Here is an 18,941-nt window from a genome sequence, read left to right as displayed (position 1 = left end):
TGCAATCATGTTCTAGATATCACTGTAGATGTAATTGTAGACGCCATACGCAATGCAGCAATCTTAACTATAAATGTAAATGCGGAATGTCAATAAAATGCTCCGAGCAGTACGAATGACTGCAAAACGCACAGCGAAGAAATGCAAGTTGATCGCATGGCGTATTTGCACATTCTGTAATATCAGTGTTGAACGCCACGTCAATGACACTTTTGAAGTTGTTCACTGGTTCAACAATATCGTAGCCAGCGTTCTGCCACGCATAACGAAGCATTGGTCTGTATACTCCCGCAGATAACTGATTGTAAATGACAGAATGCATGTTCATGATAAAGAATCTGTCGTGCAATTTCGGCTGCATAGTACTGGAACGTAGTTTATTGAAGTCTGTTATTCTCTTGGCATATATTTTATATTGCCTGAAGAAATACAAATCCAGAGGTTGTGCATATTTGGTAGTTTTAGGCGGAATGATTTTTAAATCTACATGTTTTCCGCCAGATGCTTCCAGTAGTACTCGTTCATCCTTATGTTCAGACTAGGAGTCACAAAGTACTAAAGACTTTCTCGACAAATGTGGATTCAGAACTGACAGAAAAAACGTCTTCAGATGCTGTTTCGTCATCTTCCCACGCGCACTTGCCTCGACGACGACATTTGGAGGGCACCGCGTTTCTATTTCCCTTGACAAGCGGGGTCCAAACTTTCCACTGGATTCTTGGAAGCAAATATAGAGTTTATCTGCCAATCGTCCATCCATTCATATAGCAACATCGATCGTGTAACTATGTGTTGCACAGTTAACTGATTGCAACATCGCGACAGTGCTTCTCTCCCCTTTCATGGATAGTGTTCTATCACAAGAAAGCTCATAGTTGAACTGACTCTGATCACACTTCCATACAGAACTAATATCGATGTTTTCTCTCGTGATATGCTCATTGACGTCAGCAACAAACGTTTGAGCTCTTTCAATCAGCTCTTCTTCGTCATTCTTATCTTTTCGTGCTTGGAGCATAGTGATACGGGGTGATGTTATCCTAAACTCCTTTTTCAAATTAGTAATAAATCCTAGTGACGCTGTAAAGTTTGTACACCCGAGATTTCTGGCTACGTCCAATGCCCAATGTTGTAAATGCCAATAATGAACGGCGGAACCGCATTCTCGCGCTCCATCGAATTTCGCCACTACACGCTCCTTGATGGTCTTGAACAGCAGTGTACGATTTCCTTTGAAAACTGTATTTCCTTCTCTTTTCTTTGCCATGTAATCCAGTATGTTTTTAATATTGCTTTTATACTTCAGTTTATGGTACCTTTTCAGAAGCTTGTCGTATGTGTCGAAACCTATTACGTAATAATCGTCGTACATGTTCTCCAGTGTGTTGTCATCAAACGCCGTGATGATACTTGCAACTTTAACCTTCTTCTTGGGAGACGGTTGGTATTCACTGTCACTGCTTCCATCGCCTCTTCCCGCACTTGCCGTAGCACTACCGTTTGCAATGAGTTGTTCGTCATTATCATCCGTATCATCATCATTATGTGTTAGTGTTACAACAGTAACTGTTTCTAACTTATGCTCATATTTCTGCACTATAATAGATACCAGAAAACATGCGAATGATTCGTCTTCTACACCAATACCATCTTCACGAAGAAGAGTTTTTCGTTACTTCATCTCAACCAAGCGCAATACATTGTCAGGATTGCTTACCAATCGCCGAGCCATCTGAAACTTCAATACACAAATAATGTCACAACACGCAACTTCAGAGGCACACTGCACCGTCGCTACTGGTCCCGACTGGCGTACCGGCAGGTCAGTGTGCAATGCGGCATGGCATACGCAGAGGCCTCTAACGGACGACTGCAGAGTTTTGCAGATGCAGGAGTATCAGTAGTGCAATGAGAGACCTTTACATTATTTCTCACACGAGTTTGGTGTATTTGTGTTTCTCTGCCTCGTGATGACTGGGTGTTGTGTGATGTCCTTAGGTTAGTTAGGTTTAAGTAGTTCTAAGTTCTAGGGGACTGATGACCATAGATGTTGAGTCCCATAGTGCTCAGAGCCATTTGAACCATTTTGTATTTGTGTTTGTTCGAGCCCAAGTACTGTCCTGGTGAGAGAAATCACGTATACGTTTCCCCAGTGTTCAATCTTATGTCCGCTAATGTTCCTCATAAATGCAAATGATCTTTCTAGTGTACAACAAGCAAAATTATTTCTTTTTGCAGATGACACCAGTACTGTAATCAGTCCAAGCATATGTACAGAAACAGAAGAAATGGTTCAAAAACGGCTCTAAGCACTATGGGACTTAATATCGGAGGTCATCAGTCCCCAGAACTTAGAACTACTTAAACCTAACTAACCTGAGGACATCACACACATCCTTGCCCAAGGCAGGATTCGAACCGGCGACCATAGCGGTAGCGCCGTTCCAGACTGAAGCGCCTAGAACCGCTCGTCTACACAGGCCGGCCAGTTAGGTACAGATCGAATGCTTCAAGTCCATCTCAGGTCGACAAAATGAACGAGAAATCATCCAAATTACATGACAAATCTGAATTGAGGGACACCTGCAGTGAATATCAGTTGTCTACTTTCGACTGCGACTTCTCATGAACGATCTCTATTACTTGAGGCTGTTGTACAATTTATTGAACCAATAAAAAAGTTAGCAAGCGTCCGTCATGAATCAAAAAATTGATTTCATTATTTCATTTGAAATGGTAAACCAGAAGACTGACATTTCATATATTTTATTTCTTTTTAATTGGCTTCACACGGTACTAATACATGGTTGTTTGATCTCACCTTATTAGTTAGTTCAGTGCTAGAAAAGAAAATTGCCTCCTATCTACATAATTAGTATTCCTTTACAACAAATAAAGTGTAACCCTTCTTTGGTAAGCCACCAATTTTTAGTGTGCTGGAAGCGGAACAGTGTTCCCTAATGTTCATCCAACGAAGCTGTTGTGTTTCAGATTATCCCGAAACGTAGGATCGACGATTCCATTAACTGCCCGTTAATATTTAACGCAATCCAGCAATCAGCAGCGACCGCCGATGCATCAAAAACATCCAAGTACTGGCTACTGACAAAACAGACATTTAGTGGAAAGAGGTATTTTGTTCCATTTATAAACAGAATCACCTCATTCTGTACCAGGAACAGCGAAAATTCGGTCAACCTCGAAGCAAAAAGTCGCAGCAGTGTTTCTTTAACACAGTTTCATGCTATCCATTTCCTGATCCCTGTTGAATAACAAAGCTCTTTGAACACAGGATAATAAACCATAAGGAGAGGAAAGCTACACTTTGTAACAATTTGCTGAACGTTTAGCTGTATCATCCCACTACGCGAAAATTTCTGTCTATATAACGTCAGCAAATATACGAAGGCTGGCACAGGGCATAACTCATTGCATTAAAACAACAACGTGTTGCATATATGTGTGCATCTTGAATATTGGCCTTACGATAAGAAAAATGTAAATTACAATGAAGAGTAGTTAAATAGAGCTAGACTATACTTGTAAACATCTGAAATGGAACTCGAAAGTCGCTGTGTCTTAATAAGTAAAACCACAAAATATGTTACGAAACAGTTTGGTGGCGTGTCACATCTTTTCTTGGTGGAAAACTAAAAATTGCTTAAAAAACTTAGTTCAAAATATTTGTGAAGTTATTTGTCTACAACTAAGAAATAAAGTTGAGTAGAAAAATATTTAACGCGCCTTCGATTTGTGCTCGAAATCAGATACGGCAGATAAGGTGCATCAAATGTTTCTCTAATCTATTATATTTCTCACTGTTAGGCAATTCATTTCACAAAATGAACGAGAAATCATCCAAATTACATGACAAATCTGAATTGAGGGACACCTGCAGTGAATATCAGTTGTCTACTTTCGACTGCGACTTCTCATGAACGATCTCTATTACTTGAGGCTGTTGTACAATTTATTGAACCAATAAAAAAGTTAGCAAGCGTCCGTCATGAATCAAAAAATTGATTTCATTATTTCATTTGAAATGGTAAACCAGAAGACTGACATTTCATATATTTTATTTCTTTTTAATTGGCTTCACACGGTACTAATACATGGTTGTTTGATCTCACCTTATTAATTAGTTCAGTGCTAGAAAAGAAAATTGCCTCCTATCTACATAATTAGTATTGCTTTACAACAAATAAAGTGTAACCCTTCTTTGGTAAGCCACCAATTTTTAGTGTGCTGGAAGCGGAACAGTGTTCCCTAATGTTCATCCAACGAAGCTGTTGTGTTTCAGATTATCCCGAAACGTAGGATCGACGATTCCATTAACTTTAAAACAGAGTCTGCCAAGGCATGCTGAACTGAACACATGAACGATGTGCGGGCCGAGGCTCGGCCTATCGGTACAGCGCCAAATTTCATTCAGTACTGCGGTGCGGAGCTTTCTGGTCTGCACGACTTTCTTCAGTTCCGGAGAGTCATGGTGACAAATCTGTCTACGCTTCTGCTCATGACATAGAATAAAATCACCAGTCCGGTTCCTGTTTGCACAAAAAGAGGCACTCTAGCAACGTATCGTCACAAGCCTTTAGAATGAATGGGAACGACAGAAGAGAAAGATATGAGTTCTCAGTATCTGTTATGCAACATTGGCTGCATCGCATAATCGAGTTGTTTATCAGAGTGGCTATGAAACGAAGTTACAACACCATGAAGAAACAATTTAAACATTTAGTAAACGATGAAAGAGAAAAAAATTACAACGACAGACAGACGCGATTCATTGTTCCGTACATCAAGAAGCAGTCTATGCTAAATGTACAGGAATAGAGCACTTGATGAAACTGGTGATACGAATAGAAAATTTTCTTAAGTCACACACATTATTCCAGAGTCAGTTGCAACAGTTTTCGACGGAAATGAACGAAGAATCTGGAGACTTTATATATAGTACATTGGTTAAGTCAAGCGGCATGCCTGGGACAATTTTTCGATTTGAAATCTGCTATTGAATTTATGTAGAAGAACGAAGAGCACGGACGAAAATTAGAACATCCAGAATGGATTGCAGACCTCGTGTTTTAAGAGAAGTGCGCACATCCCACAACAAGATACTGCAGGGTGAGAAACAACTTACTTCTGATTTGACGAGCTGCATTTATAAAGAAAATCGCGTTGCGGAAGGGACAAATTCTGATAAAAGGTATAATCAATTTCCCTAAGGTAACTGGCGTTGATTAAACGTAAGATTTGTAGAGTTCCTTGTGAAAGTGAAAGAATTACAAGGATAGTATTTTAGACGTTTTGAGGACACTGCCAATCTTACTCCTGTTTATGACACTGTCCGCCGTTTCACTTGATGCATATGTTGTGCAAATGGAACAGATTTATCTGCAGTGTAATTACCTTTAAAGAGAGAAATTCTTATGCGTCGAAACTGTCAAGGAAGTCTACGTTATTTTCTCCCGGAAGAGTTTCCACATCTTGATACTGACATCGTTAGTGTGATGAAATATTTCCATTCGCATGTGTTTGTGAAAGGCTTTTTCGATTATGACACTAAATGAGTCACGACTAGGTAGCAACTTGAGTGCCAAAATCTATGAAATTGTCTGCCTCTTTCCGTGTGCTGACTGTTTATAGCAGATAAAAATTACATTGTGTCCTCAATACTCTCAAAATAATCAAATAATACTGAAAATTTCCTTTGTTTGTAATCTATGTTGTTTGGAAACATGAAATACGAAAGCAAGTAGTATGCAATGCGACAACATTGCCATTTAAATGCACGGCGTTCGCAGATTCCCCATTTTCCACCTCCTGACGCTCAGATATTATGGTGTGGCAGTGAGGGAAGCGAGCGGCCAGGCGGGAGAACTATGGGACATAAGCCGAATCCCTGCTCACTTGCCCAATTCTTGACCATCCCTGCGTTATGGGATGCCATACAACTAAGACTTAGAGTGCACGCGGCTTACTCGTTCGTGACATACGGAACCATTTTTCCTCCTTAGGCAGATACGACTATGTGTTATTTAAGTCCGCCTCGTGAGTAATTTAGCTTCAGGTCTCACATTTATGAAATTACTAAGAAAATTACTTGCGATAATTACCAGCAAGACAATAAACAACTTTTCATACTTCTCATGTTGTCACTCTTGTAGTACTCATTTTCGCCAGTATCCTTCACGACATTCTTGTCACGGACACAAACGCCTTTAGTCTCTCGTGGACAATTCTCGTAGTCTCTCACGCCGTTATATCCAAAAAATTTCCATCCTTGTCCGTTCAGCACATTCAAAATCAAAACGATTCCCATTCTTTAACATGTACCCTGAAATTTTCGAGAAAATTTATCTGCGACAGAGGCTCTAGGTCATCCGATAGATGTGCGGTTGGATCTAGACCGGAATATAGAAGATACCAGTCCGTCATATGCATCCAGTTGTTTCTCAGGGTTACATAATGGCCGTTATTTTGTAGACCGCAGCATGTCATATTAATGCGGAAGAAGTCTAATCGAACACAGTGAGACGTATGGTTTGTTAAAGATGTCTTGTAAAAAACGGTGTTCTTTTCTCATTAGATACCACTAAACAGTCTTCATACGAAATGACATACCGTGAGACAAACGCACTACCTCCAGCGAATTTAATTGTCTTTCAACATTTTACACTTTCGTGTGCTTCGGGTCCTTTTCTTACTGACGGGTAGTGGTAAGACTGGGCTAAGCTTCAGCGAAAGTTGTGTGGAATACTTGACAAGAAATTCAGGCGGTGGTTCGCATCAGTATACGATAAGGTTTGGCAGATCCATTTAGTTAATTTCATAGAGTCATCTGGGCCGACCGCGGTGGTCTAGCGGTTCTAGGTGCTCAGTCCGGAACCGCGCGACTGCTACGGTCGCAGGTTCGAATCCTGCCTCGGGCATGGATGTGTGTGATGTCCTTAGGTTAATTAGGTTTAAGTAGTTCTAAGTTCTAGGGGACTGATGACCACAGATGTTAAGTCCCATAGTGCTCAGAGCCATTTGAACCAAGAGTTATCTGAGCGATATTTGTGTTCTGTACTTTACAATAGTTGTTTCCAGTTGTGGACGTATACTCCTGTGAAACATCTTACATTATGCATGAACATGTGGAACTGTACATCCAAGCCCTTTCGTCCTTCCCACTGCTTCATTATTACAAATTAACAAACAAAATACACTGTCGAGAGATTCTTTCGGCTCTTTTATACATAGGATAAAAAGCCTGAACCCTCACAGGTCGAATTTAGTCCAGTTCCGCACAATTTGGACTCATTCTTTCTGTCACAAAATTCAAACAGCCAGAACCCATCATGAGTGAGGAGGCTCCAAAGATCCGATCAGTTTCTTATAAGATAAGGCGTATTGCACTATCTATTCGATTCCCTTAGTACAGCGCACGATAGCAGGTGGATTTACAGTTACAGTGGTCCTAAGGCAAAGCTTTTATGATTTAGTCTCACCGGTATGCACACGAAGTGATCGTGGAGTGAATTGATCTTGATAAAATTTAGCCCTGTTCGAGTCATGTATTTTCAAATTATTATCTATTCCAGTGGTATATGCCGAATATTAACGTAGTCAGTCACTGGTCTCGTATACGCTCGCTGTTATTGATAACAAGGAAAACTAAACTTGCATGCACGCATGTGCGAAAAAAACTCCCTCGAACTTCACAGACACTGTCAAATATAGACACTGTCAAATACAGACACTGCATTCATGTATTTCATGCCAACGCCAAGGCAATGTGATTACAAAACTAAAATATGTTGCTGTGCGGAAATGACATAAATGTGCGAGCAGTATGGGTAGCAGACACTGGGGCATATGGAAATTTGGGGATACTTGTGAAACATGCTTGGATAACAGTTTAGATGACAGCTCGCGCAAAGCGGAAAATCCATGTTCGAATCACGGTTCGGCACAAATTTTCATTTATCTCTAGTAAGTCGTATAGCAGTGATGGTGCCGTAAATTTCATGATAAATTGAATTTCGTCATGAGTCTGTGTTAACATTATATAAAGTTTGGTAATAGGTGGGTTATAGCCCTATGAATGTGAGGTGACCATAAGGAGAGGAACAGTCATCACAAACACTTGGAGTATTGGTGCACACAGTACTGCCACTAGTAACTTAACATTTTGGTTTAGGCCTACTTGCATTCCTAGAGTCGTTACAGTAAATACCGAGGTACATCAATAACAAAAGGTACAGAATATAAGCGAGTCCCTACGTCGGGATGCACGCTCTTTTGGAAATTTTGTCTGCCATGAAGTTTCAAAACAGTGTACTCGTCACCACAGAGCATAAAATTCATTCTGCAATCGAACCCATAGCCTGTGGCTAAGTCACTACACGAGATATCCTTTTTCCCAGTAGTACTAGTCCGGCAAGATTAACAAGAGAGCTTCCGTCAAAATAGGGGAGAACTGAGGCAACGAGGGAGGCTAGTTAGCATTGCCTCCCTAGCTCAGTCAGTAACAGAGAATCCGAGCACGATCCTCTGCCAGGTGCACAGTATTAATCGTCCAAATTACATTCCAACATCTATTTAAGGGTGAAGCTTTGTTGGAGTCTAAATACTCAGAGAATGCAAGTATACTCGTGGTGATATTATGAGCAGTCTCATTCATCTACTGCTCTCGGACGCCTTAGTGAACTACACAGTTTTTCTTGTTCTTTTCGTTTCTCAAAACGTATTAAAAGAAAATAAATTTATCAGAAGACTTCCTTTGTTTCATGGTTGTCATTAGTTTGCGTTTTATTTATAGAAATTACGTTTCATATCAGTCAATATGGCACACAAAATTTTTACGTTCCCATTACACACCAACGCTTAGTTGTTCTGGACTGGCTACGATCCCACGGCATCATTGATTCCTCATCTGTCTGATTTACCAATTTTAGCCTGAGAATAGCACTTTCACGGTTTGCGTAAAAATATTCAGCCCGAATATGAATTATGTTTTGTGTCAAACGCTTTTATATCACTGCGTTAAGGTGAATATAAGACGTTTTTCGTCTGTCATCAGTATAATTACAGTATAAAAATTCGTGCGTCTACATCAATTCAGCGTCTGCAGACAGTGCGATTCCCTTCTACGTTAGTTAATTTTAGGTGCCTGAAAATGACTTATGGCCAAGATTAGATACTCATACGATTAAATGAAGAACGAGTCCATGAAAGCCTACAACGGAACGTGTTTTCTTTTATGAAGTTTTTAGAGGCTACTGATCCTCATGGAAAGAAATTTGTAATGGAACTTGCTACAGAATAAGGGCACAGTTCGAGATCTGAAAATAGTCCTGCACCACTATGAAGTGATAGTTCGTTCGTTACGATTCCCCTACGTGAATCTCTCGTTCATCTTGCCGGCCGCATCCTTTGGGGCTGCCGTTGGTCGAACCTTAGCTCTCATCGGTCCCCGATGCCTGCCGACGTCGTTCCCGTTTCATAGGCTCTACACCAGAGATAAACGTAAACGAACGTTCGTTAATAGTATATGAAGTCTCACTTATCTTGGGTCGTCAAAAAGGGAAGATATTAAATTTGACATGTAAGATGAGACTTTTAGAGGTGGAACAAAAGCTTTATGAAAGGGACAGGCCCGTCATTCACCTTAATAGCTTAAGATAAACTCCAGGAAATCTAAAAATGGGAGATGAAATCTGATTGCTGATGTGGTGTCTTAACCAGTGAGCCTCGTCGCTAGTTTTTTCGTGACGCAGCAGTACAAATAAATCAAGGAACATCTCAAAAATCTCGATACATTGCGTGGCGTAAATTATGACATTGCGCCAGAGAGTAGAACTCTTGACATGGCGTGAATAAATTATGAAAACATAGTTTCAGATAAACAATAGCTATAAAATATAATAATTCATCCTTAAAACAAAAAAAAATATTGTGTCAGTTTCATTTGTACAACTGTCGTCGCAACAAAGTGTGATTGCCCCAAGCGACAATAACGGATATGCTACAATGTACGACGATATGAATGACACTGCCTATGAGATCATAGTTAGTTGACACTATCCTTCTACAGAAGCTGTTCTCTTTGTCGTAATGATCTGTCGTGGAGGTTTACGACACACATATACTCTGTCATTCAAATCAGGAAATGAAGCTATTAAAGATTCATAGAATTATCTGCTCTTTCAAATAATCGCCCCGTTTGGTTGAGAGTTATCGTGCTGTAGGACAAAATTATCGCCTAATGTATGGGCCGGTCATAGGGCGTCCGTAAGAACAAAAGATGTCACCTTAATGAAATTATACAGCCACAGTCCCTCGAAGAAGAAAAGGAAAAAGGGGCATTGAGGTCTATGAATCTCATGCCCCTTCACGGTGTCACAGGCACAGGAAGTAAACAACAGTTCCCAGTGATATCCGCAAGGGTTTATTGCATAAGTTTAGCGTAAAAATACTTAACATCTGGTATTACAACATGGAGAGCTCTTCCGGATCTGGTTAGGATCCGGCGTAGTGCTGTAGCCATGGGCGCAGCTGGCGCCCTATAATGCTAGATAGGGCTCCGCAGGCGTCCGGTGGGTGACACTGCAGACGGAAATCGTAGGATAGAAGCCCGGAGAGACTGGCAACATCGGCAGAATAGGCGGCCGCTGTTGAGGCAGCGTTCGATCTGCGGGGATCACCTGGGACGCGCATGGACAAGGGCTGGGTTAGATGTCGGCGGCAGCTGGGAGGAAGCGCTCGAACAGTGGCGCCGCGTGGGACGCTGCGACGCCGACGGGGTTCGCTGGTGTAGAGCCGATGAAACGGGAACGACGTCGGCAGGCATCGGGGACCGATGAGAGCGAAGGTTCGACCAACGGCAGCCCCAGAGGACACGGCGATACCGACGGCCGGGAAGACGGACGAGAGATTCACGTAGGGGAATCGTACAAACATAACGTTGTTTGTCCATCGAACAGACTCACGTGTGGACAACATAGTAATAATCATCCCGGACGTAGAGGAAAAAATGAAAGATCTGAAAACAAATAAGTCACCAGGAATCCCAATTCGGTTTTTCAAAGAGTACTTTACGCCATTGGTCCCTTACGTAGTTTACGTTTATCGCGCATCTCTCGCCCAGTGCAAAGTTCCAAGCGACTGGAGAAAAGCCCAGGTGATTCCTGTTGATAAGAAGGGCAAAAGAACGGACCCTCAGAATTACAGACCACTGTCCCCAACATCGGTTTGCTGCAGAATCCTTCAACATATTCTAAGTTCGAATATAATGCTTTTTTGTTTTGTTTTTGGAGATCGAGAAGCATGTGTTCACAAATCAGCATGGTTTTAGAAGGCATCGCCCGTGCAATACTAAGCTTGCTATTTTCTCACATGAAATACTGCGAACTATGGATGAAGGACAACAGACAGATTCTGTATGTCAGTATTTTCGGAAAACGTTTGACACGATGCCCCACTGCAGGCTGTTAACGATAGTTCGAGCATATGAGATAGGTTTGCAGACATGTGAGTGGCTCGAAGACTTTATAGGTTACAGGACACTGTGCGTTGTCCACGACAGCGAGTGTTCATCAGAGACAAGATTATCATCAGGTGTACCCCAGGGAAGTGTGACAGGAGCTCTATTATTCTCTACATACATAAATGATTTGATGGACAGGGTGGGCATCAATCTGCGGTTGTTTGCTGATAGTGCTGTGGTGTACGGTAAGGTGTCGAAGCTAAGTGACAGCAGGAGGGTACAAAATTACATAGACAAGATTTATAGATGGCATGATGAATGACAGCAAGCTCTGAATGTAGAAAAATGTGAGTTAACACGGATGAATAGGGAAATCAAACCCGCAGTGTTCGGATAGAACATTAATAGTGTTCTGCTTGACACAGTCACGTCGGTTAAATACCTGGGCCTAATGTTGCAAAACGATATGAAATGGAATGAACGTGTGAGGATTGTGGCAGAAAAAGCGAATGCTCGCCTTCGGTTTGGTGGGAGAATTCTAGGAAAGTGTGGTTCATCTGTAAAGGCGACAGCATATAGGACGATTGTGCGGCCTACGCTTAAGCACTGCTCGAGTGATTGGGATCCGTACCAGGTTCAATCAAAGGAGAACATCGAAGCAATTGAGAGGCGGGCTGCTAGATCTGTTACTGCTAGGTTCGAACAACACGCAACTGTTACGGAGATGCTTCGTGAACACAAATGGGTATCCCTAGTGGGAGGGCGACATTCTTTTCCAGGAATACTATTGGGAAAATTTAGAGAACCGGCATATGGACAGGGGATGGGCTGTCAGCGGCACAAAATTTTGCTCTTCAGCCAAATGAATAAAAAAATATAACAAGAATGAGAGAAAACATTAAGACTGTTTTTTATGTTTTAAATTAAAAATCAAAGCGGCCAGCTAAAAAAATTGGTATATACATTTTAAAAACACATTGTGTAGTGGTGAAATTCTTCCAAGAAAAAATACGGAAGCGCTGAACATTAACATAAAGTCTGAAGAACCTGCACTTGGTGAGAAGTATTTCGGGAGGAGAGAATATGTTCCATAGGGTTAAGGGGCTCCGGAAAGGCTCAAAATCATGAAAAGTTCAATTTTTACTTTTTTGCGTTTTCTGAATCTGCAGACTATTACCTTTTAATAGATATATAATTTATTCAATTCCGAAGACTACAATTATTTTAAATTTTTTTTTGAAATGTGTTCTACATGGGCGTGACCCACTGTGGCGCTGTTAAACTGCTGTCAAATGGTGTTATTATTAACGTCCGTGTACATCAGGTACATTTTAGTGATGTGAGATAAAGTATGTGTTGTGGCTAACCTGTGATGGTTCAGTATATATCGCTGGTGTGATTGTCGATTGTTTCATGTTTATTTACTCTGTCGTTATCTCGAAAATACTCGTAATTAATTCTGTTTCTTGAGTCTCTGTTTTGTTGAAGTATAATAATGAGTAAAAGTAAAGTTATTAGAAATCCTCTGAAGGCTTTTAAGAAAAGGAGAAATTTTGGAAAGCCAAAGGTATGTGTTATTACTGTAAACAATAAAGACGATAACCAAATGAGTGAACCTAACCTCTCAAGTACACCTGCCCATAGCAGTCAAAGTGGGAAAGAAAATACTTCACAGAAGAAGCTTGGTTCAATGAGTGAAAACTATGAATGTTTTATGGGCGAATCGGATGTGAATGAAATATTTGATATGTCGGTTCTCAAAGGAATGTTTTCAAACTGTGTAAGGTGTAATCATTGTAGTGAATTTGGTCTGGAACTCTCCATAATAAAGCACGTAGGACCTGCTAGTGAAATACAACTGAAATGTGATAAGTGTTCATACATGACCACCTTTTGGAACAGTGTTGCAGTAACTGCAACTGAAGAAAATGGTAGCAAAATCTACGAACACAACAACGAGCGATGCTTGCTTTAGACAAGGAACGCCTTCGGGCTGCAGACAGGGCTGTAAAGAGTCTAGAAATACAAGCAAGAGTAAACAGGAGGAGGAAAAAGAGGAAGCTGGAGGAGGAGTTTGCAGAGGATGAAGATAATCCATCCTATGGACCTGGAATGCACTAAAAAGTTAATCCAATCTTTGTCGCTCGATTCCCAAAACTTTTATTTTCTCATACTAATTACATGTTTTCTAAGGATCTTCGAAACATATTTGTTTCAAACTTTCAGTAAATGTTACACAGTACCTTCTGCATAATTTAACGCAGCCTTTTTCCAAAAAACTGTATATTTTTTAATATATAAATAAAAAATTGCAAAAAAATGTTGTGAATTTTCATTACAATTGAAAAAAAATCATCTTTAATAACTGAACTGAAATTTTGTAAAATCCCTATGTTAAGTTGTAGCCCATATTCCAATAAACAATCTGTAAAAAGTTCAACTTCCTACCTCAAATACTTTGTGAGGAAAGATGTAATTTATAAGCGTTATTTTAACATTGCAAGATTAGGGCGTTCCGGAGCCCCTTAAGGGCGTGGGTAGAAAAGATAGGGACGAGTTTGTAGGAAAACTCTACAGATGAAGTGAGTGGTTGCGGTGGATGTAGGAATACAGAAGGTATTTCAGTTTACAGTTCATAAAACTGTGAAAAAGAAATATATGGGAGGCACGAGGGTGATTTGAACACGGATATCCCCGCTTTTTTTTCCACCAGCGGGAGGCATGGAAGGGAGGGCAGAGTGGGCAAGGGTCGTAATCCGAGGCCTGCCAACAAGGTCCCGTCACCCATCAAGGTGTTAGGAATGGTGAGGGGAAATCAGTAGTGGGAAATTCCTTATTTTAAGGTTTATTTGTTTTATCTAATTTTACTCGTATTTTTAATATATTTTTAATTTGTATTTCCTTTATACCACAACGAATATACATGCACCTAGCACCGCATCGTGCACTAAGTAAACAAAACAAATATCTCGGTACTTTCCTACACCGAGGTAATATGTATGGGGAAACGAAAAATGTGCTTCGTACACGATGCAGAATGGTGCGTCGCTTCTCTCCTTATGCTTCATCATCCAAGTATGTCTTCACGCATGTCGTATGTTACTTCATCGATAATCGGACATATTCGTGTCACTTAAGTCAATGGGTATCTTCTTCTACCTGCTGATGATAGAGCTGCGTGGAGGGTCGCGTAGAGCATTCCCTGAGTAATTAGAAAAATACTGTACGTATTTTTAGTTCCTTAACTCTTGCAATGACGTTCTTGTAGGTAGTTACAAAAGTCCAGTGCACCTTTAGGTCCATCGTGAAATAAATATTGTACCGCGTGCCCACAGACCCACCCAACTGCGTTGGTTTTGGTGCGCGGGAAATACAGGGTGAACACAAAGCCTTGTCCTGATTATAAAAATTTATAACAGAATAATCGTTTGACATAATAAGTTGCGTTTGATGCCGTTACATAGCTTAGTCTTGCTAGTTTCTTTTTAAGACCACTTAAATTAGTAAACCTCGACGTGTGCTCTCTTGGTAGCTCGGAGAATGTCGAGGCGGTATTCCAGTTCGAGCCAGGTGTTTCGTAACATGTGTTCTGTCATAGTACCCACAGCAGCTTGTATCCTAGTCTTTAGTTCGTCGACGTCAGCAACTGGTGTGACGAAGACTGTCCTTGATATAGCTGCAGAAAAAAAATAATTAAGGGGCGTAATGTCTGGAGAGAGGGGTGACCAGGGTGTTGGACCGTTCCTTCCAATCCACCGATCCGGACATTAATACCCTCTCCAGACGTTACGCCCTTGACTTTTTATCTGGGACTGTATCAAGAAGAGAGTCTTCGTCACAGCAGTTTCTCAGTTTCCATGGAATCAACAGGACCAAAAAGAAAAAGGAAACTCGGCTTTGCAGCAATGAATTTTTCGCACCAAGTACCATACGTCTTCTGCCTTGCCACGTCTGAGATGGTGCTCGTCCGTGTCCGGTACTCCGCATTCTGCACATAAAGGTGAATCCACCATATTTATCTTGTTGAAGCGTGATCTGTTTACCGTTGACTGTGGTGTACCACGTTGATCGGACGTCTGTATCCAGTGTGTTCAATTTAAGAGTGCTCGAAATAGTAGCAGGGTGGGAGTATGTATTTCGCCATCAGTGGGGGCGTAAGGGAGGAAGGAGTTAATTATTCCAGCACCAAACCCATGAAACTTTACGAGTGGTGGCGCCACTGCTTGATGTGCGAGGTGAAAACCAGGGGCCGGCCAGGGTGGCCGAGCGGTTCTAGGCGCTACAGTCTGGAGCCACGCGACCGCTACGGCCGCAGGTTCGAATCCTGCCGCGGGCATGGATGTGTGTGATGTACTTAGGTTAGTTAGGTTTAAGCAGTTCTAAGTTCTAGGGGACTGATGACCGTAGATGTTAAGTCCCATAGTGCTCAGAGCCATTTGAAAAACAGGGCCACCGCTCTGTTGTGGACGTGGACGAGGCCAAGACTTCTACTTTCTGGGGGAAGGGTCAGCGACCCATAACTGACTTTGAGGAACATGCATGTACTGACGTAGTTTCCGATTGCCGCTAATATACGTCGAGCCATCAGTAACGGTATTCGAAGGACATGCGCTATGTGTGGAAGACTGAAGAATGTCGAGGGTTCGCAGACGAAGGTTGGAGATCTGGATTCCAATATTTTGTAACAAGCGGCGGTAATTATGGTCCCCAGTGAGACGTATATCGTCGTGAAATTCTACTCCGAGACATTCAGCCGGCCGAAGTGGCCGTGCGGTTAAAGGCGCTGCAGTCTGGAACCGCAAGACCGCTACGGTCGCAGGTTCGAATCCTGCCTCGGGCATGGATGTTTGTGATGTCCTTAGGTTAGTTAGGTTTAATTAGTTCTAAGTTCTAGGGGACTAATGACCTCAGCAGTTGAGTCCCATAGTGCTCAGAACCATTTGAACCATTTCAACCGAGACATTCAATAGTATCAGTAAGTTGTAGGGGGTCGACACAAGCTGGAGTCAACTCGTCTCCTATGGTTGTGGCGACCGATTTGGTGACGTTGAGACAACTGCCTGAAGCCAGACCGTTTGTTGCCATCCATTCTAGTGCGCTGGCTACATCGTCGCGACAGCGGAGAGTGAAAACCAGGTCGTCTGCATATGCTGTACAGCGAAATGTGACGTCACGTAAGGTGAGTCCGGTGAGGCGTTGGCGGAGGCCACAGAGGAGCGGTTCCAATGCCAGAGCGTAGAGTAAGGTCGACAGGGAGCAGCCTTGACGCACCGATCTGAAAATCGGGAAGGACTGCGTGAGACGCCCGTTAACGAGCACCTTGGCGGTCGCCCATCGGTGGAGGCCCATCATCACGTCTATGAATTGCTGTGGGTACTGCATGTGTTGGACAACGGACGTCAGGTATACGTGGCTAAAATCTAGTTCTGCCAGCGCTCCAGGGATGTGGCGTGCCCTCGCTAGGGCTATTCTGTCACGGTATCGACACAGTGCCGTGTGGATGTTATTGATGAATATCTTCATGTCGCAGTTGACGACTGTCAGCGGGTGGTAATCATATATTCGAGCGCAACCTTTCGGTTTGTGAACCGATATATCATCCCTTCTACGAAGGCTGCGGGGAGCGGCACCGCGCGAGACATAAGCTCTCGACAAATGTCTGTCAATTTGGGAGCCAGTAAATACTAAAAACTGCTATAAAACTGCACAAGGAGCCCGTCGGGGCCAGGAGACCTTTGGAGTCGATAATTTCGTCTTCCGTAATGTCGCTCAATAATTCAGTTTGTAAATCCTGTGGTACAGTGCTCCAATCGTGAGAATCCTGTCACCGTCGTTGGGTCGGAACACTGAGCAGAATAAAGTCGTGCGTAATGGTCGAAGAAGGCTGCCGTGTGGTGTGGCGACAGCCGTCCGCAGTGGTGATGGCCTGCATCAGCGCCCACCATCGCAGTTTTACGTTCTCGAATGACATGATACATAGTGGGTCGTTCCGTTGCGAGTCTGTCATGTGTTCGTGCTCGGACAATCGTCTCTTCGAGGTGTCGGCGCATATGGGCTACTCTCTGTGTCTTCGCAGGTTGTACTGTCATCTGTCGTTCCAGTGGGGGTGGCAAGGAGGCACATTCGCGAAGGACGATGAAATAAAAATCGAGGGTCTGCCGCATCCAAGCAGCGGTCTCACGACCATACGTAATCAAGGTTATCCGTAGGGTCAGCTTGGCGCATTTTAACCACCAACTAATCGTTGTAGGATACGTCGGGAGGCGGCGGATGCACGAACTCTTACGTGTCTTCGGTGGCGTGTCGACACTCCGGAGAAGCGAGATGAGCAAAGTTTAACTTCCAGGGATGTCGACTGCGCCACACCCGTTGGCGACTAAGAGCGACAGCACATATAGAGGCTTCGTGATCAGGAAATGCTACTGGCCACACCTCCGCGTCGCTCACAGTTGCTGCGAGAGAACGGGAGACGTAAATCCTATCAATGCTACTAGACGAGGGACTCGTGAATTGAGTAAATCCCGGTCGGTTTCCTTGGGCATATTCCCATGTATCTACCCGCTGGAGATGGCTGGTGAGTGTCGCAAGTTCGAGGCACGATGTGTTGTGACTTAGCAAGTCATCCAAGTCACAACGAGAGGAAGCCGAAAGGCACGCGTACGCTCACGCAGATTGGCGTGAGGTCTGGAACAGTTAAAAGGAAATTAGACCTTAGAAAATGGACGCAGTTGCTGTAATACTTAACTTTAATCCACATTTGTAGAACATCGCTCTTGATGATACATGCTTCACAATATTAAATATCAATTGAATACGGCGCCTTGCTAGGTCGTAGCAACTGTAGCTGAAGGCTATGCTAACTATCGTCTCGGCAAATGAGAGCGTATTTGTCAGTGTGGCGTCGCTAGCAAAGTCGGCTGTACAACTGGGGCGAGTGCTAGTACGTCTCTCTAGACCTGCCGTATGGTGGCGCTCGGTCTGCTATCACTGACCGTGGCGACACGCGGGTCCGACGTATACTAATGGACCGCGGCCGATTTAAAGGCTACCACCTAGCAAATGTGGTGTCTGGCGGTGACACCACACGATGCATGGTGTGGCAGTCGATCTTTAGGTGCTTGGGTGCTATTGAAATCGCTATGTAACACCAAGTCATCGCGCCTGTCCTGGAAAAGCGGTGCTACGTCTTCCGCGAAGAAGAGCAATCGGTCGCGACTGCGATTTGTTCCGGAAGAGGCGTACATATTGATAAACTGGACGCCTAGCACCGTTATGGCCATTCCTCTCGCGTCGGGGAGATATCGTACTTCGTCCGCCTCGAGGCCCTCCCTGAGGAGAACTGCGACTCCATTGTTAGTTGGCGAGGCGTGGGACACATGAGCCGTATAACCAACCATACACACCCGAGAAATCGTCGACGAAGACTTCTTGGAGAAGGATAATGTCAACGTCTGCTGCATGTAGG

Source organism: Schistocerca americana, chromosome X, assembly GCF_021461395.2.
Source record: "Schistocerca americana isolate TAMUIC-IGC-003095 chromosome X, iqSchAmer2.1, whole genome shotgun sequence".
In the NCBI taxonomy this organism is placed as follows: Eukaryota; Metazoa; Arthropoda; class Insecta; order Orthoptera; family Acrididae; genus Schistocerca; species Schistocerca americana.
The sequence above is the reverse complement of the archived record's forward strand: the minus strand, read 5'-3'. Positions refer to the sequence as shown.